The sequence below is a fragment of the Macadamia integrifolia genome, unplaced genomic scaffold (genome assembly GCF_013358625.1).
Source record: "Macadamia integrifolia cultivar HAES 741 unplaced genomic scaffold, SCU_Mint_v3 scaffold3078, whole genome shotgun sequence".
Classification (NCBI taxonomy): domain Eukaryota; kingdom Viridiplantae; phylum Streptophyta; class Magnoliopsida; order Proteales; family Proteaceae; genus Macadamia; species Macadamia integrifolia.
In genome coordinates this window covers 5,393-32,195 of record NW_024869185.1, presented here as the reverse complement: position 1 = coordinate 32,195, position 26,803 = coordinate 5,393, and the positions used below count along the sequence as shown (strand labels likewise).

The following is a 26,803-nucleotide window of genomic DNA, read 5'->3' as shown; positions in this document are numbered from 1 at the left end:
AGGCTTAGATCTAGGTGACAAGATCACGAGCCGTGGAGCAATTGTTTTTCAAGTTCAAGCATTTATTCAAGTAAGTAGGCTCCTTCAGTAGTCTTCTCTCCCCCCTCTCATTCCCTCTTCTGACTACCCTTTCTTTCTTAATTTAGGATTTTTATTTTCAGCCGTTACATTATTGCTATCCCTTTCCCCCAAGGTTCATGGCTAGTGTATGTATTGGTTTTGCCCCTCCTAGCCATAGAACCATCAATTTATTGCTTTTATTTTAATTGTCTCCCTTTCCCTAAAGTCAAGTAGAAAAACCCTTGTAAGAGTGACTCTCTGGTCAAATAGGGAAGCTCATATTATGATGCATCCCTCGGGCTAAGTAGAGAAACCTACTTGTGAGTCTCTCTCTAGCTTTATCCCCTTTCTTTTACTTTTTTTTTTATTTCAGCATTTTTTTTCTTTATTATTATTTTTTTTTATTGCGTGGGTTGTTTATTTTCAGTTATTTATTTATTTAATTTTAATTGCGTGGCTTGCGTCTTTAAATTCTTAGATGACGAATGGTTAGGACGTTATTTTTAGGACGGTAATTAGAATTAGATCACAACCATTAATCAGTTCACTTTCGCATTATTAAAATAAATAAAAAATAAAGTGGCTACTCTCCCTGTGTTCGACCCGTAGCTACACTGATCCGTACGGTTGCGGTTAAATTTTAAATCTCAAACATGCAGCACGGCCTATTGGAGGCCGAGGTGCAGCACGGCCTGATGTAGGCCGAGGTGGAGCACGGCCTGATGTAGGCCTAGGTGGAGCACAGCCCGTTAGAGGCCGAGGTGGAGCTTAGCCTGTTGGAGGCCGAGGTGCAGCACGGCCTGATGTAGGCCGAGGTGGAGCCCGGCCTGATGGAGGCCAAGGTGGAGCACGGCCTAATGTAGGCCAAGGTGCAGCCCGGCCCAATGTAGGCCGAGGTGGAGGACAACATCAAATTCTAATTTTTTTTGAAAAAAAAATTTCTCTTAAAAGTTTATAGGAAAATTTGGTCATTTTCTACTCTAAGTTTGAAAATTCTCCAAGTCTAAAATATCCAACATGTAATCCTTCATATTGTCATCATTGCCAGGGGGTGACAAAATTCGGTGTCTACAGGTAGTCCGGTGATGAAGTCCATTGTAATCCTATCCCATTCCATTCTGGTACTGGGAGTGGCTGAAGAGTACCATAAGGTCGATGCCTCTCAGCTTTTACTTTCTGGTATGTAAGACAAGTCGCCACATACAGAGCTATTGTGACTTTCATGCTTGGCCACTAGTAATTTTGTTTGAGGTCTTTGTACATCTTTGTACTTTCTGGGTGGAGTGAGTACTCGGAGCTATGTGCTTCTCGCACTATCTTGTCTTGTATATCCAAATCATCGAGTACACACAATCTGCCTCGAAACATCAATGCCCCATCACTGGCTAAAACAAAATCTGGGTTGTTCATTGTTTGATCTTGAACCTTAACTCTGATCCGCTACAATTCAGGGTCCAAAGGTTGTTTCATTATTACCTTTTGCCTAATAGTCGGATGCACCTGTAGATCCGTCAAGGATACAGTCAACCATTTAAGTTTTTTTGGTTGACGTTCAAACTCTAAGGTTGCTCCTTCATATAAGAGAGCTTTATCCATTAGCGTCGCCTCTTGTACAAGTGGTGGGTTAACTGCCAAGTATGAGAGTGACACAGTCTGTGTCTTCCGACTCAATGCCTCTGCCACTACATTCACCTTGCCGGGATGATATTGAATGTCACAATCATAATCCTTCATGAGCTCAAGCCATCTCCTCTGCCTCATGTTCAAATCCTTCTGGGTGAAAAGGTACTTAAGGCTTTTGTGATCACTGTATATCTCGCACTTCTCCCCATACAAATAATGTCACCAAATCTTAAGGGCAAAAATGACTGCGGCTAGTTCCAAGTCATGAGTGGGGTAGTTTTTCTCATACTCCTTTAGTTGTCGGGAAGCATATGCTATCACCTTTCCGCGTTGCATTAGAACACAACCCAATCCAACTTTGGAAGCATCAGTGTAGACTGTCATTCCACCTGTGCCTTCAGGGATGGTCAATACAGGGGCCAACACCAACCTCTTCTTCAATTCCTGAAAACTCGTCTCGCATTCCTCTACCCAGTCAAACTTCACACCCCTTTTTGTCAACTTAGTCATTGGTGCTGAGATCCGAGCAAAATTCTCAATGAAGCGCCGGTAGTATCTAGCCAAACCCAAGAAGCTTCTAATTTCAGTGACATTCTTAGGACTTTCCCATTCTACTACTACTTTCACCTTATCAGGATCTACCTCGATTCTGGCCTTAGACACTACGTGCCCCAGGAAACCAACTTGCTCCAGCCAAAATTCACATTTATTTTATTTGGCAAACAATTGTTGTTCTCTCAACCTCTGTAACACCATTCTCAAGTGTTGAGTGTGCTCCTCTTCTGTCTTGGAGTAGATCAAGATGTCATCAATAAAAATAATTACCTATTTATCAAGGACATCATGAAATACTTGATTCATTAAATCCATGAATGCTGCCGGTGTATTGGTTAACCCAAAAGATAACACTAGGAACTCATAGTGACCATACCGAGTCCTGAATGTTGTCTTGGGTATGTCGCTGCTCTTTATCTTGAGTTGATAATAGCCTGATCTAAGGTCTATCTTTGAAAATACCTTGGCACCCTGCAGTTGGTCAAATAAATCATCAATGCGTGGCAATGGATACCGATTCTTAATGGTAAGCTTATTCAATTCCTGGTAATCAATGCACATACGCAAACTGCCATCCTTCTTCTTGACAAACAATACTGGGGCACCCCATGGTGAAACACTTGGGCTAATAAACCCATTTTCCAATAATTCTTGCAATTGCATCTGCAACGCCTTCAATTCAGCTGGTGCCATCCTGTATGGAGCCTTAGATACTGGAGCTGCTCCAGGAGTCAAATCTATGGCAAACTCCAATCTATCAGGTGGTAAATGCATCAGATCATCTGGGAAGACGTCGGGAAACTCTTTAACCACCTTTACCTCTTCTAGAGGTGTAATCCTTGCATCAACATCAAGTACCGATGCTAAGTAGCCCTGACATCCACTCTCCAACAATTTTACCGCTTGAAGGGCAAAGACGAGGACCTTTCTCACCCGTTTCATTTTATCTGCGCGGTATACCAATTCTCTTCCTTCGTCATCTATCACGCTAATCAGATTTTCAGCACACATCACATTAGCTCGATGAGCTGACAAAAATCCATGCCCAGCATAACATCGAAATTCTGCATATTGAACTTAATGAGTTGTGCCTCTAATTTCTTCCCACTGATCTCCACTGGGCACGGCCCATACACCTCCTTCAACTGTGTAACTTTACAAGTAGGCATACTAACAATCATCCCATGATCTAGGGTCCTGGGTAACATGCCAAGTTTCTCAGCAAATCTCCTAGATACGAATGAATGTGTAGCTCCTGAATCGAATAAAACATAGGCTAGTATGACCGATATAGATAGGACACCTAGTGTAACAATGCATACAATTTCAACAGGTCATCAATATTTATTATAAGGAAATTCTTAAATTTAAAATGTACCTGCTACCACTTCTGTGCTGGTCTCAGCTTCCTCACCTGATAGGGCATACATCCTTCCCTGCAGTTGATTCCCCTGTGTTAAGGGAGGTCGGTACGCAGAGGGCTGACTGGAGGGCAAGGCTGGTCTGACCCGACAGTCTTTTGCATAGTGTCCATAGGAATGACAGTTAAAGCAACGGATCTGAGATGCTGAAGCTGGGGCGGGGCCCCTCTGCACTTGACCCGTTGAAGATGGAGGTCGGGGCGGCCTTGGAACTGTAGGTACTGCACTAGTGTTTGGGCGGAAGGATGCAGAGCCCAAACCACCAGCCGGTCGAGGAGGATAGCCAGATGGCCTATAAGGCTGCTTATATGTAGACCCAAAACTGTATGACCCACGGTATGCCTTGGAGGAGTTGCCCATATCCGAAAATGAATTTGTTCTCTTCCACAGTCCAGGTGTGAGGGATTGTTCTCCCTTCTGCTTATCCTCCATGGTCTTGGCCTTCTGCACAATCTGGCCATAGTCGGTCAAGTCTAAGACCTCAAGTATAGACCCAATGGATGCCTTTAGGCCCTTCAGAAATCTTACAGCCTTTTCTTCAGCTGTCCTCATATGCCTAGGGGCGAAATGGAATAAGCTCTCAAACTGCTGCTGATACTCAAGGATAGTCTTACCTCCTTGAGTTAAGGCCATAAATTCCGTTTCCTTGCGGTCTCTGAAGCTGCGTGGGTAATGATTGTCCAAGAACAACTCCTTGAACTGTTCCCAGGTGGGTTCCGGATGGGCGGCCAACAATATGGGCTTAGAGGCTTGCCACCAAGAGTTGGCCTCCTCTTGAGTTGTAACCCCGCACAAATGAGTTTCTGTGCATCTGTGCACTCAATCACCTCAAATATTTTCTCCAGCTCCTGGATCCCTCCCCACCTTAGAGAATACAGGTGGCAAGTTTCTCTTGAATGACTCCACTACCTTTGACGTATTATTCGTCGGCTGGTAATTAGGAGCATAAGCTGGATAGTAAGGGTATGGAGGGGGCACCACATATGGAAGAATACTAAATGGTGGAATTGGAGGTGTACCTCCCACTTGTGGCCCCGTTCCAGACCCTACAGGTGGGTCCTGTGGAGTAAGTATCCAGGGAGGTTGACCTGATTGAGAAAGGTCCAATTGTTGCTGAATAGAAATCATAAATGCTTGCTGTTGCTGAAGCATTTTTTGCTGGAAAGCCTATTGTGACTGCTGAATTATGGTAGCAACATCCCCCGGAGTAATAACCGGTGGAGGGTTCGGAAGTGCAGTCATAGGTGGGTCCTCTTGTACCCCACCCTGACCAAAGGTCTCTAGAGGTTGTGGAAGTGAGGTTTGCCCCACAGAGTGGGACCTTCTGGGATTCGATGGCCGACCGACCGGACGAGGACCTCGCGAGGTACCTCGTGCATTGCTACCGGATCTAGTACGTACCATCATATCCCTGTACCTGGAACATATCATACACCACATTGGTTAAACACTATAGAATTGATATCTGCACATAATTATAGGCCAACATGCAGGGTATTATAGTGTATGATAGTTTGTAACTAACCGCAACTTAATTCCAAAAATACAGGGCTAGTGCTTTAGCAAGTATGACAATGGTCTCACTTAACCATAACATATTATTATAAGAATAATAATAATAATAATTATATTAATAATAATCATAATAATATTAACAACCCCATTTTTTTTCAAGTTTTCTCTCAATCGGCAGGCTGCCACCGGCGGGCAGGTTGGCCCGCCGATAGGCCTGCCGGTCCTACCCGAGCAGAAATTTCGAACAGGTCATTTAAGCCCCTGTTCTTCCTTGTTCGCACATTTCTTCCTCACTCTCTCTCTCTCTCCCTCAGGCGATTTTTGAGAGCTTCTTGACGCTTCCACTCGCGATCTCACTCAACGATCCGGCGCTTTTGGGAAGATTCAACTCCTCCACTTACAAGTAAGTTTCTTCCTCATTTTCTTCTCAGAACTTGTACTTGGGGGGTAGATCTCATGTGTAGTCTTTAATCTAGGTTCTTTTCCCGCGTTTCTTTCCATAGAACAGTGTTTCCATGAAAATGTGATGTTTCCCTTGTGATTTATTTCTAGTTTAAGGATTTACTTCTCAATTTTTGAGAGAAACCCTAACTGTGCCCTAGTTTTCTCAAATTTGGGGATTTCTTCAATTTCTGCCCTTTTCTTCCCAATTAATAACTCAAATGCAATGCATTATGTTTACTTTGCACTTAACATGTTGTAGAGATCATGGAAAGTCCCTTATGCTTGAAATCCCATTTCTTCCTATGAACATCCATCTCTGTGTTGGGTTTCTTTGATTCTCTTTCACCTCAATATCATAATAGTAGATGTTTTTTTTTTTTTTATTCTAAATTGTAGAATAATGGTTGTTCATCCATGAACATGTAAGCTTCATGCTTCACTCTATTGTGGGTCTTTTCTTTTTTTTCTTCCTTAGATTGAACTTGCACAATGAGAATTGGGACTTTTTTTCTATCATTCTTTACTTTCCATGCTATATATATGTCCTTTCCGTCACATTGTTGTTTTTCCATAATCTCTATCTTGTCACTGGCCAGGCATTTCATTCATAGGCTTTTTATCACTCCTCACTTGTCACATTTTCTGTTTTGCGAGAATTGGGTTTTGGGGCTTCCTCTTACTACTCACCCATCTATTATTCCCTTTGTTACTCCTTTTTCCTTACTCAACCCTTTTTCCTGTTTTCTTGCCAGGATGTCTTCTCACAAAGGCAAAGAGCCCGCATCCTCTGGAACTCGGCGTAAGACCACCACTTCCAAATGGAAGAGTGTGGGGACTAGTTCTCCAGCCCCTCGCACAGGGCGACCTGGACCTGCCCCTATCGATTCTTCCAACTATGATGAGGAGCCCTTCTGCTGTTCAGAGGCAACAACCAACTGGCAGGCCTTCCTGAAGAGGTCTGTAATGATGGAGAAGACTGTGGTAGTTGACGACTTCCATAAGGTTCAGCTTCAGGAGAGGTTCACAGCACTGGGCTGGCAGTCTATCCTCCACATAGACCGTCCATGCTACGAGCAGTTGGTTCGTAGATTCTACTGCAACTTGGAGGTTTCCTACCAGTACGGGGAGTATGCTATAATCAGTATGGTGAAGGGGGTGGACATTCAGCTGACCGTGGACACCCTGGCTAGTATTTTGGGTATCTCTTCAGCTGGGCACCATTTCTATAGTCCTCCCAGGAGTAAGCCCATGGGCCCGTTCATGAGTTTGGAGACACCGGACCACATCTATGAGACCATCTGTGGCAGCAGTGCGCGTCCAGATTTTGAGACATCATTCTTCCCGGAGGTTCGTGTGTTTGCCCGATTGGTCCATTTCAACTTGCTCCCCAGAGGAGGTCATCGAAACCAGGTGGGCTTCATGGCGGCCTTCTTAGCTTACTGCATCTATACGGCCTTAGAGGGAGGCACCGAGCACTTATGCTTGCCTTGCGTCATCCTCAAGACGATGGAGCACCATACTTCACACCCCGAGGACAGAGGATTTTCATATGGCAGGATCCTCACCAGGATCTTTGAGTTCTTTGGGGTGGACCTGAGTGGTGAGGAGGGGAAGACTCCAGCAGATAAGTTCGATAGGGGAAATCTCTTGAGGATGGGTCTCCACACTCTTATGGATGTACCTCAGAGAGCAGGAGCTCAGAGAGGTAGGGATAGGAGGGCTGCCCCTATGGACGATGTTCCCATGGAGGAGGAGTCTAGTGAGGAGGATGAGGACTATGTTCCTCAGGGTGGGGAGGAGGATTTTGTGGACGAGGACATCCTTGAGGAGGTACCTCAGGAGTCGAGAGGTGCTGATCATGGCTTCCCTAGAGCTGCAAGCCCACAACATAGAGCCCCACCACCTGAGAGTGGTGCATATGATTTTGAGGGCATGATGTCCACTATGAGGGCTTTGAAGGATGGCCAAGATCAGCTGTTAAGAAGACTGGATGAGAGTGCTTCTAGGGAGGAACGCATCCTGGAGAGGCAGGCTACTTTGGAGAATTCCTTTCTCTGACTGGGCCAGGACTTGGATACAACGGCCAATGCCATTTCAGCAGATTTTGGCCGACTTCAGAGGGAGGTATGACTGGTGAACTCGAGGTTTGACTACTACGACCATTGCCTCAACGTTAACTCTAGACCTCAGGTGAACGTAGTAGTATTGGACGATGACGATGACGATGATCAGTAAGGACTTAGCTCGTCCACACCAGCTTCTCACCTGTTTCATTTTGTTGATCTTATTGTATTTTTTTCTTTCTTTTCTCATTCTTTGTACTTTCTCTGTAACTGGACTTATTTGTGGGGTGATGTGTTTTGATGGTGGTTTGTGGTGAATTTGTATATTTGAATACTTGTGTAGTTTAGTTGTGGTGTCTTTTGTTAATTATAATTATTGATGTATATATATCTGTTGTTTATCAGGTGTTTGTGTGAAAAATTTTTAGAAATCTCGTTTTGTACCGTTATGCTGCCGAAATTTCATTAAACTCGTACTCGATGGGTTATAACCTCAATTAATTAACCTCTCATTTTCTCTAATGCATGCCATGAATGCAATATCTAAATGCAACCATTTTTATTACTTTCTTTCTTCGACTTTTATCTCTTTAAAGATTGTACATTAACCCAATCTCATTTCCTATTATAGATTCTATGGGGTCTAATGGTATGCTATGAGGGGAATAGAGCATCAAGCTCTGATACCACCATTGTCACACCCCGTTCACACAGAACCGGGCTAGTGACTAGGTTAACACCGGTTAACCTAAACCGGCCAGGATCATCTGATACAGTATCCCACCACAGCACACATACAACTAAGAAAGTATTCAACAGTTCAGTGGAAGACTTAGTTTACCTGTAAATATTCCCATTATACTTGATACCTAAATTGTAATTACATAGTTAAGTACATGTGGGCCCGCAGGCATGATATTTACACAAGAAGAACACAATTTACATATCAAGTACACAAAAGGAATCATCAAAAATCAAAGTCAGCTCAACTCGGTATTAGAAGTAGAGCTCAGCTCGGTATCAAAAGGTAGAGCCCAGCTCGGTATCAAAATGTAGAGCTCAGCTCGGTATCAAGGGTAGAGCTCAGCTCGATATTAGAACTGCGGTCCCACAGCACAGCCCTCGCACGAGTAATCCGTGTCGTGCTCTAATTCTTCAACGACCCACCAATCCTCCTTAGGGAATTCGACTGTGGGGCCCGACCCATGCTCTTCAGATTGATGACCTGCAAAATCATCTAAAAGAGGTGCACACGTGGATGAGCTCACTAGCTCAGTAAGCGAAAAGAAGGACCACACAGCAGTCCACACAACAAATCACAACCATATGCACTATATGCTATGCAATACATTTTTAATCACATCCACCTAAGCAACATTACTAAGTCTTTGGTTTAGTGCTACTACAACCACAGTGCGAGTATACTCCGGGTACGAGCCACGAACTCCATCCCGCGATACGCCTATAGGGCTGTCGGAGAAGGCCCACGGTGAGTACTCAGAAAAGTAAAACATGCCGACCACCGGCTCTCAACATAAAGTAAATGACAGAAATTAAAGGTGCTGACTCCAGTAATTTAAAAGCAGTACGATTGGCCCTCTTGAATATACCACCGGGATTGTCGACTGTCCTAATGACCAGTCAGGCATATGTCTAACCGCCACAGTGACCAGACAACCGAGACCACTGCTTCCCCCCAAATGGTAACCCAACACCTCAACCCCTATGGGGAAGGGTCGTAGCACGGGAAGGTAATAATCCTACACCGCATGCTCCTATATGACAAAGTACGATTGCATAGTGCCTCCACGTCCCATTTCACGGGCCACCAATGCTCTCGTTTCCAAGCTGACTACGACATCTAGTCTATTAATGCATTATGCACAATGATGTCAACATTCATCACATAAGCACATCATCATTTAATATTGAGAAAATAATCACAACACACATGGCATAAGATAATGTGAAGATGGCTAAGCTACATATAATTTGCATGATGACATGGCTAATCTAGATACAATTGTATAACAAGCCTTAAAATAAGGCCAAACATCCTCTCCCCACTTACCTGTAGTGTACAAAGACTCACGCCTGGTACGGGTGAGATCCGGTGCGAGAAGCGTAAGATTTGGCGAACCTATCATGAGTGAATGGGGTTAGCATTTCACCACTTTAGGGTCAAAACTAACAAGATTTGGTGACAAAATCATGTTTAGAATCCTAAAAGAAGGTCTCACGTCCATTTTGGGCCCATTCGGACGAAAAAATCACATTGGGAGTCTCTCGGGTGGGTCGGACAGCCCACCTGTCATGACCCACTAGTCAGACCCATCGGTCCTGATCGGTGGGTAGGTCGGCCCACCGGTCGGCCCGCTGGTCTGGCCCCCCAGTTCGAGGGTCTGCCCTCTCAGGTGGGTGCCCTCAGGCAGGCCATTTGGCCCACCGGTTTGGCCCACAGGTCTTGGCGAGAAATGCCATCTTTTCCCAAACTTCCCCCAACCTTAGGGGAATCAAATGGGGCTTTTCCAAACTCATTCTTCACACATTCAAGGTCTCATAAGATGGTTCTAACCTAGATCTAGGTTAGATTTAAGGAATGGAAAGCCATCTTACCTTCTTTGCTTAAGAATTCCTTCGAAACCCCAAAATCACTTCAAATCACCAATGCTTCTTCAACCTTGTAAACACTTCTTCAAATCCTTCAAAATCAACATATAAACCATCTATTAAGCCTTAGATTCATCATCTCAAGGGGGATTTACAAGACCTCAAGAAACTCTACCCAAATCAAAGGTTTTACTTGGGTATGGTGAAAGTTTAAGGAACCCAGCCTTTGCTCACCTCTAAACGTAGATCTCGTATTGGAGATCACTTTTCTAGCATCTGAATGGGAAGATCAAGCCTCAGCGTCGCTTAAATCCTTCCCCTACTTCTTCTTCCTCCCCTTCTTCTCCGTTCTCTTTTCTCCTTCCTTTTCTCTCTCCTCTTTACTCTTTTCACCAACCACCCGAATGACATAAATGAGAAAATGAAAACTCATAAATGTTATTTATACTTTCTAAAATAACTAAGTAATCACATGGGTGGGTCACTCAAGTGGGTGGATGCGCCCACCTGTGACCGCCCACCTGAGGGCCAAAACTTGGCCAACAAGTGGGATTTTGACAGAATTCGGCCCTCAGCACGAATCTCACTCTTGGCATAAGATGAAATATACGTATGCACCTTAAGATATGGCTACATACCTACTTTATCCGTACATGGCCTTATGATATGTGCATGTACGTGGCTTGGGTACACCCGTCTCCTCTAGCACTAGCTCAGACTTGTCTGGCCAGCCGGTGATTAAGGTCACCCTTGCCATCATGGTCCATAAGGAACCCGTATTAACTCTCTCCGGTTCGGGTCCTGTATGGTTAAACCAGGTCAACCGTGTAATCAGACCAGGTTTAAGAAGTGGGGTATTACAATCCCTCTCCTCCAAAAGCTTATGTCCTCATAGGACCCACACAAATCTATGTGAACCAAATCAAGGGGCTTGCTCTTGTAATATTCCTTAAGCTTGTAAGTTGCTCTGGTTTGCCTCCTTATTTGGAAAGGCCCATAAATATGATCTGATGGAATCTTGATCTTTGGAAGATCGCTTGCTGCTGCTTCTCTGCTCAAATCGGTCAAAATTTTGAAGTTGATGTGCTCCAATCTTCTATTCCATATCCGATTTTCTTCATCTTGCCCCATCATACACCTACCATCATCTTATTATGATAAAACATATACATTCTTGGAGTCTTGCACCTTAAGTAAATATTTTTCTGTTTCTAACTTTCTTGACAACACAATCTTCTTTGGTGAAGATGACTTCATTTCTATTATCATATATTTCACTTACACTAAGGACATTGTGTTTTAAGCCACTAACATATAACATCTTGTTAGACTTGATCTTTCCATTGTCTAAGATCATTGAGCCTCATCCTTTAAGTTTCGCCCCATTATTGTTTCCGAATCTAACCACTTCACCTTCAATTGAGGTTAAGTTTAGAAACCTACTCCTATCTCTTGTCATGTGAGTGGAGCATCCACTGTCAAGTATCCAATGTAGAGGTCTACTGGGAGATTTGAAAGGTAAATGCACAATTAAAGAATTATTTGTTCTCTTCTCAACCCACACTACCTTTTCTATAATAGTAATGTGCTCTCATGCTTCTCTACTTACTTCTATCTGGTTTCTTTGAACCCTCTCTCTCTTGGGAAATTACTATTCATATTCATCTTAGTTGCCTTTGTGAAGGAAATATTGTTTGAAAATTTCTCGCTAGCAATATGCCCCAATCTATGACATTTAAAGCATTCAACATTGTTCTCTACCAAGGGAGCAAATCTATTCTTTCTCATCACTGCCACTGGTCTGATTGCATTATAACATCTTATGTCTATAGTTGTTGCAACCATAATAGTATCCTCCAAAACCTTGTCTCTACAAGCCATTCTTGTTGAAATTGTTTGTCATTTGAGAACTAACTTTGGTGAAGCGATCTCTATCAGTCCTATGCTCTAGCACTTTTCTTATAGTAGGAATTCTTTGCTTTTATCTCACAAATCCCACAGGAATTTTTACATTTCCCTTTCTTGTAGTTTTCTTAACTATTGTAGGTCCTTCTTGCACTTAACCAAGGCCTATTTCCATATGAGGTGATCCTTGATAGTTTAAGATTTCATCCAGCACATTCCCTTTTGAGTTACTAGAGGATGGATATTATGATTGGGTTGACTGAGATTCTACTTCTTAGTCTTTTGATTTATGAGTCTCAACTGGAGGGGATGGTGAGGTGACTTCCAAATATCTTCTTTTATGTGTCTCATCAAGCTCATCTCTTAGAATGTCTATTTGCTCTTTGAGAAAAATGCATTCTTCTTCTTTGGAGGATAGTTTGATATTTACCTCTTCAATGGCATTTTTCAGTTGATCCACTATTTCCTTAGTCTCTTCCAATTGAATTTAAAGTAATTTGACTCTTTTCTTTTCTGCTCTAAAATCTTTCACTATTGTATAAATCTCAACCTCCAAGTCATATTCTCCCTCAACTTCCTTTTCAGTTTCTTTTGAATTTTGAACTTCCTTGAGAGAAGTTGCATCTGCAATGGTCATAAAGAGTATTTGATCACATTCATGTCCTTCTTCCTTATCTTCAAGTTCTTCTTCTAATATGGTGGAAATCTTCTTTGTGATCAACCCCTTTTCCTTGAAGTTGTAGTTCTTCTTGGGCACATACTTTTTCTTTTCCTTTTTGTCAATGTCATCATGTTGTTCTTCATCTTTAGAATCATTCAACTTCCCTTGGTACACTTGGATGCAAAGTGTCTAATGCTACACAATTTAAGCACTTAATAGAAGTTTTCTTTGTAATTTTCATCTCCTTTCTTCAGTATTCTAAAAATATGTAATGCCCTGGCCCCATTAACCTTGGCACAATATTGTCCTCTTTGGCCCATGGTCCTCAAGGCTTTAAAACTCGTTGTGCCATGTTAAGCAGGCTAGACGTTATCAACTAGCCCAGAAATCTCTCTATAGGCGATATGGGACTAAAATTTACACATTCTCACTGATCTCCCAAACCCCTTGTGTGATACCCTACTTTCTAAACCTGGTCTAATTACCCGTAATGACTTGGTTTGATCATATAAGGGTTGAACCGAAGAGAACCAACACAGGTACCATATGGAACATGGTAGCAAGGGTGACCTTGAATTTGGGTTGTCCTGACATGGCCGAGCGGGTACCAAGTGTAATACGTGCACCCAAACCTTGCAGTTGCACGCATAACAAGGCTATGTACAAAAAATGAAGGTACGTACTAGTTTTTCTGGGTACTAACATAATCTAATATTAAGTGAGAGTTTATTCCCATTGAAGCCCACCTAAGATATACCCACCTGAGATAGCCCACCTGAGATTTAGCCCACCTGAGATGTACCCACCTGAGATATAGCCCACCTGAGATAACTCACCTGAGATTTAATCTACTTAAGATAGCCCACCTGAGATTTAGAAGATATTTTGGGGGGCCTAGGTATAAAAGAGGAGACATTAATTGTCTTTTCCCTCATTAATGTTAGTTGGTCAGAGGGAGAGTAAAGAAGAGAGAGAAAGAAGAAGAAGAAAGAATAAAGAAAAATCGAATGTAGAGCTTCACCGGAGCTGGGTCTTAGTATTTTGAGCTTGGATTAATGATCAACTCACCGAGATCTTTGATTTTAGGTAGGTATTGTACACATTCCAAGGATTCTTAGGAAAACCCCTTTTCTTAAACCCTCTTTTTGATTTTTGGGAAAGAGCCCACTTGGATTTTGCTAATCCTACTTGGATAATCAAATCTAAGGTCTAATGGAAGGTGTGTATAATGATTTTAAAGGATATGGAAGGAGTATTAATGAAGATCTAGAGTATTTGGAGGTTCTTGAGCAAATGAAGTGGAATTTAGGGTTTCATTGGTGTTCTTGAGAAAGAGGTAAGAATCTTCCTTTTTCTTTTGATTTGATCTTAGATATAAGTTGAGGTACATGATTGGACCTTAGATAAGTGATTTGAGTTTCCAGATCGTCCCCAAATAAGTTTCCTAAACTAAAGGAAACTTGGGAATGAGGTTGGAAAAAATTTCGTTTAAAGACTGGGGGTATTTTTACCCCATCTGTCTTCTGGTTTTAGCCCAGCTGAGTTCCCAGAACTCAGCTTTTGGGCTTTGGTCTAACCGACAGGCTAAAATCGATGGGCTACATAGCCCGCTTGTCTTTGGCTCTAGCCCACCTATCTTTCCAGAATTCTCATAATTGGTCTGAATTTTTATGGGTAATCCCCATTTATGATTCTAAACCTAATTTTAGTTTTCAAACATGATGATTTTGGCCCCAAAATAGTGAAATGATAAACCATTATGTTTATGATAGGTTACACTTAACATACGCATACCCACACATCGGATCTTTTTTGTACTGGGTACAAGCACTGTGTACATATAAAAGTAAGTGGGGAGTGGACTCTAATTTAATTTCAAAATGTTATGCATCACTTAACATATGTTAGTCTAGCCATGTCATCATATCACTTGTGTGTAGACTAGACATCACATATGCCATATCAAACATTATATATGCATTTACATAACATGCTATGCTTTGCTTTATGATGAATATACTTTATGTCTTGATGTATGTGATGGAAGAGTTTTATTTGGACATGATATATATGCTAGATTAGATGCCATAGCCAGCTTAAAAATGAGTGCATTGTGGCTCGTGGTATGGGAAGCGGCACTATTGTGTAATCGTACTATGCTCATGTAGAGGCATGTGGCTAGGATGTGATTTACCCTTGTACTATAGCCCTTCCCAACAGGGGTTTACCTATTGGAGGATCATTGGGAGGAAGCATTGGGTTGTGGTTGTTGAACTCCTGTAGTGGTTAGAAGTACGCACAGCTGATCGCTAGGACAGTCGGTAACCTCGGTGGTATATTTAGAGGGTCAATTGTACTGCTTTTATTTCGGGTGGAGGCACCCATTTACTTTTTATCATTTAAATTTACCAGTGGTCGGTGTGTATTTAAATTCTGATACCAATGATGGGCCTTCTCTGACAACCCTATGGGCGTATTACGGGATGGGGTTCGTGGCTTATACCCGAGGTGTACACATACTGTGGTTGTGAGTAGCACATAACCTATGACCTAGTAATGTTATTAGGCTAATAGGGTTAAAATGAATTGCATATAGGATTATTTGTGTTGTGACTATTTGTATGGTTTTTCTTGTGTGGTCTTCCTTTCTACTTACTGGGTTAGTGAGCTCATCCCACATGCACAACTCTTTTTGGGTGATTTTGTAGGTTACTCGCCTAGAGATCAGGAGTCGGGCCCCATCGTGGAGTTTCCCTTTGAGGACTGGTGGGTCCTCGATGTGTTCGATCACGGTGCCAATTGCACGTGAGAGGATGTGCTACATGGCAGCTGTGACTCCTGAGTGATTCTTTTTTATTCTTTTTGATGTACTCCCTTTTGATTACTTGATGCTTAAATTGTTATATTTTTATGTATATATCATGCCTTCGGACCAAATGTATGTAACTTTTATTATTCAATTTGGGTATTAAGTATTTGAGAAACAATTACAAGTATTATTATGAACAGGTCTTCTGCTAAAAATACAGGTCTTATCTTAGTTTAGTAGATGTATGATGTATTACAGTTACTGCATTGTTGATCCTAGTAAGTTTGTGAGTTAACTGGTGTTAACTCGATCACCGGCTCGATTTTGTGCGAGCAGGTGTGACAAGGGTGGTATCAGAGCATGATGCTCTACCTGCCTACATCATACTGCTTAGACCCCATAGAAACTATAATAGGTCTAGGATGGGTGAAGATAAAAATCATATGAAAACTTAAAAAGCCTTAATTAAATGTAAAATTTGCAGCTCTTGCATTTCACAGCATGCATGCATTGATAAAATGAATCCTGGTTAACTAGTTTTGAAATTGTCACAATTGAATTTACTTGGTAGTGAAAATTTTAACAAAATTTTGGCAACATAATGGCACAAAATGAGAAAACCAAAAATTTTCAAATATAAAAGCTGATAGACAACAAGAATAATAAGATAATAACATATGGTGGTCGTGTCGGGGACCATCAAACCACGAAGTTTAATATAAGCAAACCATTCAGAAATTTATAGTTACTATCAAGGTCACAATTCAAACTCTAAGTACACAAATGAATTAAATTAGAAAATGAATGACAGATGCTATCATTTCTTAAAGCTATACTTAGTTTGATCATGTCAATAAAGTATAAAAGTCAACTATGAAATCCAAAATAGTTAAGACTATCAATTAAAACAAAGTCAAGTAAGAATGACAGGTACAAGGTCAGAAGAGGATAGGCCATCAGCCTAAAACACTAGTCAAAGTTATCGCTAGAGACATTGAAAGGCTCTCCTAAGTGAACTTGAGAGTCAATCCCGAGACGCGTGTCCCAATTAGTGAATCGATCATAGAGGTGCATCACTCTCTTTTGTAGGCATCAAACATTAGCAAAGATCACCCTAGAAGAGTGGTACATATCCTAGGTGAGTCGCTGAAATCTGGACTCCATCTCTCTAAACTGTCTCCACATCTAGAGCTCTCTACTGGTGTTCTCATCCACTCTCATAAGAAACTCCTGCTCCCTAGCCGCACTCTCTCCAAGCTAAACTCTGAGCTCAGCTTGGCCTTCCCTCAAGGTCCTTAACTCTGATAGTAGGTCCTATAGGACAGATGCCTCTCCGGTAGGTGGGGGAGCTGAGGCCTGTGTGCCAGAAGCACTAAGGATATCTGGGCGACTAGCTCTAGATGATCTAGAACCCCCAGCTTTAGGAAAAGCTGGATCTGCCACCCTAGTATCCAAAGGCACCTCCTCCAAAACCTCTTCCTCTTTGATATCCTCTTGATCAGGTATCCCCTGGAAACCCTCCTCCTGATACGGGAAATAGTCCCCGTCATCTTTACCCTGCTCCTCGGCTACCTGAGGCTCTACCATCAAGGCACGTAGGTTCATCTGCCTCAAATTCCTTACAGAGAACTTGTCCCTTGGGAAAGCTCTGCCATAGGGTAGGCTGGCATCCTCGGGATGCAAGGTATGATAATGTATAGACCTCAGTATGAAGTTGGGAAGGCATAGTCTAGGTACATTACCCTCAAGGGCAGTTAGCAAGCAAGTAGCTAGGTAGGTAGGCATGAAACCTACCTGATTCCAATGACCACTCCTAGGAGCTAGGTTGAACTGCACCAACCTAGCAAATACCCTACCCTCAGGGGAAAAGTCCAACTCGGATGCAGGCCTTGCTCGTGAACACTAATCACCTTATAGATGTGCTCCTGCATGTCTTGGCTCATCAGTGGGCCTATGCTGCTGGTCCTGGGAGGACTGTAGTAGGGAATACCCTCTAAAGAGATCCCTAAAATCTCCGCCAATCGATCTACAGTAAGGATGATCTCTACACCCTTCACCATACTGATTATGGCGAACTCCCCCTCTTCCGTGGCCTTCAGGTTGTAGTAGAACCTCCTCACCAAGCCCTTGTAGCATGGTCACTCAATGTTGAGGATAGACTCCCAATCAAGGGCAGAAAACCTATCCATGAGGTGAATGCAAGAAAGTGCTCCACAATCACCTATTTTTCCAACATCACAGGTAGTGAGCGGAAAGTACTCCACAATGATGCAACTCTCACACTGAGGAAGGCCATATCATCATAGTCGGATGGGTGCTCCCATTCCCTAGATAGAGATGGGCTGAAGAACTAGACCCCACCTCTCTTTTTTTAGCCTTGGAAGTTTTTCTCTTCCTTGATGGCTCTACAGATTCCTTTCCTCTTCTTGGTGGCATCCTGAAATTGCAAAAAAGAGAGATAAGCACATGATGTAAAATAAGAAGTCAAAGTATAAGGAGTATCAAGTTGAGACAGATAGTAGAAATGGAATCAAAGAGATGAATATAATGAGCTATAATAGCATATGGCAGAAAATTTTTAGGAAATGTGATTTGAGCTAGTTCATTTCAAATCATCAAACCCGAATACCTAAACTGGCTAAGTGAAAATACATAGGTAAGAAGGATTAAGGTGATGGAAATCACTAAGTAAACATAGGAGATGCAAATCGATGAATGAGATAATGCATGTGTTAATTGAGGTATATAGTGACCCAAATGAGATGTGGTCTTAATGTGTGTACAGTCCAAGAATGCATACAATGAATAGATCCTTTCAAGAGAACACGAGATACCGTACTAGATTAAATAAGAGATAGTGTATCCCTATTTGGGTTTGGAATAAGAAATTAAAGGATTTCAAACAAGTATACCAATCAAGAAAAAAATTTCAAATTTGGGAATCTAGTCAAATGGAAGGTTTAAATTTCAAAGGAAACAACTAATGATGATTCTAATATGCTTGAAGATTTATGATTCAAATGTAAATAAGGAATTTAAGATTTTGCTAGGTATAAATTTTCCTACTGTTGTTGCCCTCTTTGTTTGGGCAAGTTATATAAGGATTTTAGGACAATCATGCCTTCCAAATTTAGGGCAAATTGCAAAGGAACGGTTAGTAAACACAAGAGAAGCCTAATATTATAAGGGAAACAAGGAAATCCATAATGTGGATGCTAGATTGACATAGATAAGAGAAATGCACAAGAAAATCCCCAAAATCACTGTTTAGGCTATAAAAAGGGGAAATTTTTTCCAATGTTTTCATTTCATGGATCAAACTACTTAGAAACCTAAATCTAAGCTCTACATTAGCATATGAATCGTTTTCCACAGAGAAAATCAAAGGCCCAACCACATTGGCGATTTTTCCATTGAAAAGAGAGAAAACCCAAAAATTTTAAGAAAAAAAGGGTTTATGATCTTACCTTGAAGATGGAGTAATAGAGAAGGCAAACTTGGATAGATCGTTGCATCGATTCGATGAGTCGAGTCATAAGAAATTGCCCAAGGATCGTCCAAAATCGCCTGAGTTTGAATGGAAGGGAAAGGAGAGGAAATGGGCAAAAAACTGGGTTTAAAACCCCTTTAAAATGCAACCTTGGGTAACTTCGACATCAGTTTCAGCCAACTAGGCCCACCTGTCTTTAGCCCATCGATTTTGGCAGTAAGGGTCCGATTCCACCGATGGGTCCTACATGGCCTACATTGGTGGGTTTAAAGGTCATTTTTGAAAAACTATGAGTTTATATGGGAGATTTGGGCCGACACGTATAATGAAATACAAATTTGGAATTTGAATTATTATGTGCACGTTTCGTTGATTGTTTTGGGATGGAAGTGCACAAAGTTGCAAGCTAAGTTTCGAACAATTGTCTAATGAGTTGTAATACTAATATATACGGAATTTTTATGCAAATCAGGTACACTAGCAATGGCACTCACTAGATCCGAGGGTATCGCTCGGGGTGCACCTCGAGGTACTCATCCCATTGGTAGGCCACTAATCAATAGGAGGCCTCAACCTACAGGGAAAGCATCTAACCCGTAACCTCTAGAGACAATTGATCAAAATGTGGATCATAAGGATCCACCCATGGCTACACTTCTTGATCCTCCACTAGTACTTACCCCTAGTGATGTTGAGAATTTGATTCAACAATTGAATCAGAATCTCCATCAGCAAATTCTCCAGCAACAGTAGGAATTTATGACTGCTATGCAATAGCAGTGGTATGTTGCACTACCAGGTCATCCTCCTCGGGTAGATATTCCATAAGGTCCAACTAGAAGGCCTACTGTTGGGGCACAGGTTGGAGGTACACCACCTGGCATCACCCTCAAAACAAAGTTGGAGGCACATCACCCATACTACCTCATGGTACACCTCCATATATGATGCCACCTCCTTACCCGTACCATCCGGTATATGCACCATATTTTCAGCTGGTGGGCCATACCACAAGAGTGGTGGATTCATTTAACAGGAACCTACCACCTATATTCACTAAGGTGGGAAGTGACCCTTTGGAACCGGATCGATGGATCCAAGAAATTGAGAAGATATTTGAAGTGATTGAGTGCAACGATGCTCAAAAGATTATTTGTGTGGGGTTACAGTTTAAGAATGAGGCCAACTCCTGATGACAAGCCTCAAAATCCATATTGTTTGCTACACACCCAGAACCCATATGGGAACAATTCAAGGAGTTGTTCTTTGCAAATTCATTGGCACGATACTTGAGGCATTAGATCTCACCGACTATGCCTTGATTATACAGAAGGCCAAAACCATAGAAGATAAGATGAAAAGTGAATCATCCCTTACACCTGGAGTATAGAAGAGAGTGAACCCTTGTGTGAATTCAGGTGGCCCGAGTAAGAATTTTCGTGGATCATACAGATTTGGTCCTTCATATAGGCATCCCTACAGGCCATCAGGTTATCCTCCTCAACCCACTGGTGGACCGGGTACTACATCTTTCTGCCTGAATACCAGTATGATACCCACAGTTACTAGGCCATCTCGCCCTCTACTTGCTACAGGTCAGGCTCAGAGAGCTCATGCTCTGGTTCAAGCTTTGTAGGACCATTGTTTTAATTGTCATGCGTATGGGCATTTTATTAAAGACTTCCGAGCCCGACCAGCCCTACCAACTAACCAGCCTTCTGGACATAGACCTACTGTGACTCAGGGGAGTCAACCATAAGGATGTATGCTTTGTCAGTTGGGGAAGCTAAAGCTAGCATAGAAGTGGTCACAGGTACGATTTAATTTGAGAACTACCTTTTGGTAAATATTGATGACATGTTATACTTATGTGCATTACTGTATTAGGTGTCCTACCTGTATCAGGTATACCAGCATATGTCTTGTTTGTTTCAGGGGCTTCGCATTCATTTGCATCAAAGAGATTTATGGAGAAACTTGACATGACACCTAAAATACTAGAGCATAAGGTGATAGTTAGTACACCTACAAGCAAAATTTCACAGTTGAAGGAAGTATATGGGCCATGCACCATTGAGATAAGTGAAAAGCAGTTAAATGCCCTACTCATCAAGTTCAACATGAAAAACTTTGAGGTTATACTAGGCATGGATTGGTTATCAACACATTGAGCAAGCGTGATGTATGCTGAGAAGCAGATCAAGATGATCGATAATGAAGGGAAGGAACTGATATATCAAGCAGATATGACAAAGCGGGCTAAGAAGGTCCTCATTTCTGGTCTGCAAGCGGTGAAGTTGTTGGAAAATGGATGTCAAGGGTACCTAGCATCAGTGATTGATTTAGATGCAAGGGTCACACCTCTAGAGGAAGTAGAGGTAGTTAAAGAATTCCCAAAAAAAATTCTAGATGATCTGACTCAACTACCACTTGATAGGGAGTTGGAATTTGCTATAGATTTGATTCCTAGAGCTGCCCTAATGTCAAAGGCTCCATATAGAATGGCACCAGCAGAATTAAAAGAATTGCAAGTACAGTTGCAAGATCTACTGAAGAAGGGATTCATATGCCTTAGGGTGCTCCAGTGTTGTTTGTTAAGAAGAAAGATGGAAGCTTGCGTATGTGCATTGATTACCGGGAGTTGAACAAGTTAACTATTAAGAACCGGTATCCATTGCCACATATTGATGATCTGTTTGATCAACTATAAGGCGCTAAGGTATTTTCAAGATTGACCTCAGATCCGGGTATTATCAACTCAAGATAAAGAATAGTGATATACCAAAGATAACCTTTAGAACTTGGTACGGTCATTATGAGTTCTTAATGTTGTCTTTTGGGTTGACAAATGCACCAACAACTTTCATACTAATGCACCAACAACTTTCATGGATTTGATGAACCAAGTGTTTCACGATGTTCTTGATAAGCGGGTCATTATTTTCATTGATGATATCTTGATCTACTCGAAGTCAGAAGAAGACCACGCAAAACACTTGAGGATGGTACTACAGAGACTAAGAGGCAACAATTGTATGCGAAATTCAACAAGTGTGAATTTTGGCTCAAACAAGTTGGATTCCTAGGACACGTGGTGTTTGAAAACAGAATCACAGTGGATTTAGATAAGGTAAAAGTTGTAGTAGACTGGGAGGTACCCAAGACTGTAACAGAAATTAAAAGTTTCTTGGGTTTGACAGGTTACTATAGACGCTTCATCGAGAACTTTTCTCAGATTTCAGCACCAATGACAAAGCTGACTAGGAAGGGTATAAAGTTTGATTGGTCAAAGGAGTGTGAAGAAAGTTTTCAAGAGTTGAAGAAGCGGCTTGTCACACCCCGTTCACACTGAACCGGAGCGGTGACCGAGTTAACACCGGTTAACCCAAACCTGCCAGGATCATCAGATACTGTATTCCACCACAGCATACGCACACTAACATAAGTTCATCAGATCAGCGGAAGACTAAGTTTTACATATGAATAAATCCCATATACTTGATACCCGAATGGTGATACAATAATTATATACATTTGGGCCCGAAGGCATGATATATACACAAAAAGAATAAAATTCAAATATCAAGTATATACAGGAAATCATCAAAAACCATCAGAGTACACAGCTCGGCTCGGTATCAAGGCTAGAGCTCGGCTCGGCATCAAGGGTTGTGCCCAGCTCGGCATCACATAGAAGAGCTCAGCTCGGCCTCAGAAGTGGAGCTCAGAACGGCCTCAGAAGTGCTGTCCCGCAGCACAGCTCTCGCACGAGCAGTCTACGCCGTGCTCTAACTCCTCAGGGGTCCACCAGTCCTCTTCAGGAAACTCGACTGTGGGACCCACCCCATACTCCTCAGATGTATGACCTGCAAAATCATCTAAAAAGGGGGTGTACACGTGGGATGAGCTCACTAGCTCAGTAAGTAGAAAGATGGACCACACACAACAGTCCACACATCACAACACGTCATATGCACTACATGCCATGCTATACATTTTAAATTACATCCACCTAAGCAACATTACTAAGTCCTTGGTTTTAGTGCTACTACAACCACAGTGCGCGTATACTCCGGGTACGAGCCGCGAACTCCCTCCCACGATACGCCCATAGGGCTGTCGGAGAAGGCCCACCGTGAGTACTCGGAAAAATAAAGACAATGCCGTCCACCGGCTCTCAACAGAAATGTAAATGACTGAAAATAAAGGTGCTGACTCCAGCAATTTAAAAGCAGTACGATTGGCCCTCTTGAATGTACCACCGGGGTTACCGACTGTCCTACATGACTCACCGGGCGTAATGCCTAACCGCCACAGTGTCCGACAACCACGACCCCTGCTTCCCCCCAAATGGTAACCCAACACCTTAACCCCTGTTGGGAAGGGTCGTAGCACGGGATGGTGAGAATCCTAATACCGCATGCTCGTATATGACAATAGTACGATTGCATAGTGCCACCGTGTCCCATTCCACGGGCCACCAATGCATTCGTTTCCAAGCCGACTACGGCATCTAGTCTATCAATGCATTATGCACTATGATGTCCACATTCAACATATAAACATCTCATTCAATTGGCATTTGAAAAGTAAACATAGCACATATGCGCATCAATGTGTGGAATGACTAATCTACATAGCATATTCATGATGACATGACCAGATTAGATATATTTAAATGAATGCCAAACAATGCCTTGAAACAAGGCCAAACGTCCTCTCTCCACTTACTTGTAGCGTACAAGGATTCCCGTTCGGTACGGGTGAGATCCAGAGCGAATTGGGTAGGATTTGGTGAACCTAACATAATTGAGCGGGGTTAGTACTTCACCATTTTAGAATCAAAATTAATGAAATCCGATGTCAAAATCATGTTTAGAACGTCAAAAGAAGGTCACACGTCTGATTTGGATTTGATCGGACATAAGGATCACCTTCGGGGCCACATGGGTGGGTAGACAGGTGGGTAGTCTGGCCCACCGGTATACCCACCGGTTGGGACCGGCGGGTAGGGGCCCGCCGGTTGTACCCACCGGTTGTACCCTCTGGTTGGGCCAGGGGCCCCTGCTAGGACCGACGGGTAGGGGCCCACCGGTTGGGCCCGCCGGTAGGGCCCGCCGATTGGGCCCGAAGGCCCCCTGCCTTCTCAGGTGGGTACCCACAGGCGGGTAGGGGCCCACCGGTTGTACCCACCGATCTTGGTGGGAAACACCCTGTTTCTTCCCAACTTTCTCCATTCTTTGGGGATTCAAATGGGGCTTTTCCCCACCCATTCTTCACACCTTCAAGGTCCTATAGGATGGTTCTAACCTAGATCTAGGTTAGATTCAAGTGAGGGAAAACCATCTTACCTTCTTTGCTCAAGAACGACTTCAAACCCTCCAATCACTTCAAACTCCCCAATGTTCCTTCCACCTTGTCAATATCTCTTCAAATCCTTCAAGATCAACACATAAATCATCTATTAAACCTTAGATTCATCATTTCAAAGGGGTTTTACAAGATCTCAAGGAACTATACTCGAATCAAGGGTTTAAAGCTTGGGTATGGTGAATGTTCACAAAACCCAACTTTTCTTACCTCCAACTGTAGATCTAGAGTTGAAGATCGCTCCCCCGGCACCGGAATGGGAAGATCGAGCTTCGGCGCCGCTGAAATCCCTCTTTCTTCCTCTTCCTTCTCTTCCTTTCTTCTTCCCTTTCTTTTCTCTCTCCTCTTTACTTTTCTCACCAACATACGGGGGTAATAAATGGAAAGAAGAGAAAATCATAAAGCTTTATATATAATTCCTAATAAGTGAACAGTGCACATGGATGGGTCACTCAGGTGGGTGGGTGTACTCACCTGTATACCCACCTGAGGGCCAAAACTTGGGATTTTGATCGGGTTCGGCCCTCGGCGCGAACCCCACCCCAGGCATACGATTTAGCATACGTATTTACCTTAAAATACGGATATAATACCCGTTTTATCCGTACATAGCCTTATGGTAGGTGCATGTACACGGCTTGGGCACTCCCGTCTCTTCTGGCACTGGCTCGGACTTGTCGGGCCAGCCGGTGTTTAAGGTCACCCGTGCCATCATAGCCCATAAGGAACCCGCACTAATTTCCTCTGGCTCGGTTCCTACATGGTTAAACCGGTTCAACCGCTTAATCAGACCGGATTTAAAAAGTAGGGTATTACACGGCTAGTGTCAGCACCAGTGTTGACTATTCCTAAAGGCATAGGTGGAATGACAATGTATACCGATGCTTCCAAAGTCAGATTGGGCTATATACTTATACAATATAGCAAAGTGGTAGCATATGTGTCTAGACAATTGAAGGACTATAAAAAGAACTACCCTACTCATGACTTGGAGCTAGCAGCAGTCATTTTTGCCTTAAAGATTTGGCGTCACTACTTGTATGGTGAAAAGTACGAAATATACAATGAGCACAAAAGTCTTAAGTACTTTTTCACCCAAAAAGACTTAAATATGAGACAAAGGAGATGGCTTGAGCTTATGAAAGATTATGATTGTGATATTCAGTATCACCCAAGGAAGACCAACGTAGTGGCAGATGCGTTAAGTCGGAAAGCTCAAAACTTTCCTATCTAGCTGTCAGTCCAGAGCTTGTACAGGAGACGATGTTAATGGATGAAATCCTCTTGTATGAGGGAGCGACCTTGGAACTAGAGCACCAGTCATATGATGTCCAGCAGTTGACTATGTCCCTGGTAACTCTACAGGTACACTCATCCATCAGGGAAGAAATCATAGTGAAACAACCTTTAGATCCTCAGTTGCAGTGGATCAAAGAGAAGATTCAAGAGCAAACAATGAATGACCCTAGCTTTACATTAGCTAATAATGGGGCATTGTTGTTTTGGGGCAGATTGTGTGTACCCTGTGATGAAGTAATACAAGACAAAATAGTAAAGGAAGCACACAGTTCTGAGTACTCTCTTCACTCTGGAAGTACCACGATGTACAAAGATCTAAAGCAACACTATTGGTGATCAGCAATAAAGTCCACAATAGCTTTGTATGTGTGACTTGTCTTGCATGTCAAAAAGTCAAAGTTGAACGGTACAGACCTTTTGGCACTCTTCAACCGCTCCCAGTACCTGAATGAAAGTGGGATAACATTACAATGGACTTCGTCACCGGACTATCATGTACACCCAAGGGAATGGATGCAATTTGCGTAGTAGCTGATAGTCTTACTAAGACAACTCATTTTATTCCAATCAGGACCACTTACACCATGGATAAGCTGGCACACCTTTACATGGATAATGGTGTACGCTTACATGGTGCACTAGTGAACATTATATTAGACAGAGACCCGAGGTTTACCTCCAGATTCTGGAAAATCTTCCAGCAAGCCTTGGGATCACAATTAAATCTGAGTACGGCCTTCCATCCACAAACAGATGGACAGTTTGAGCAGACAATACAGATATTAGAAGACATGCTCTGAGCTTGTGCCATGAAAATGAGTGGCAGTTGGGAGGAATATATACCTCTTATGGAGTTTTCTTACGATAATAGCTACCAAACTATGATCGGGATGGCTCCATATAAAGCATTGCATGGTAGAAAGTGCATAACTCCTTTATATTGAGACGAAGTAGGTGAACGCCGAATGCTTGGACCAA

General features: G+C 42.5%; 1 long non-coding RNA gene across 1 annotated transcript; it reads left to right on the top strand.

The window, feature by feature from the left end:
- The first annotated feature begins 13,804 nt into the window (after positions 1-13,804).
- On the top strand, positions 13,805-15,784 carry LOC122067714. Its single transcript, XR_006136830.1, has 3 exons — positions 13,805-13,943; positions 14,098-14,193; positions 15,566-15,784. It is a non-coding gene; the product is annotated as an uncharacterized LOC122067714 (long non-coding RNA).
- The last annotated feature ends 11,019 nt before the right edge of the window (positions 15,785-26,803 follow it).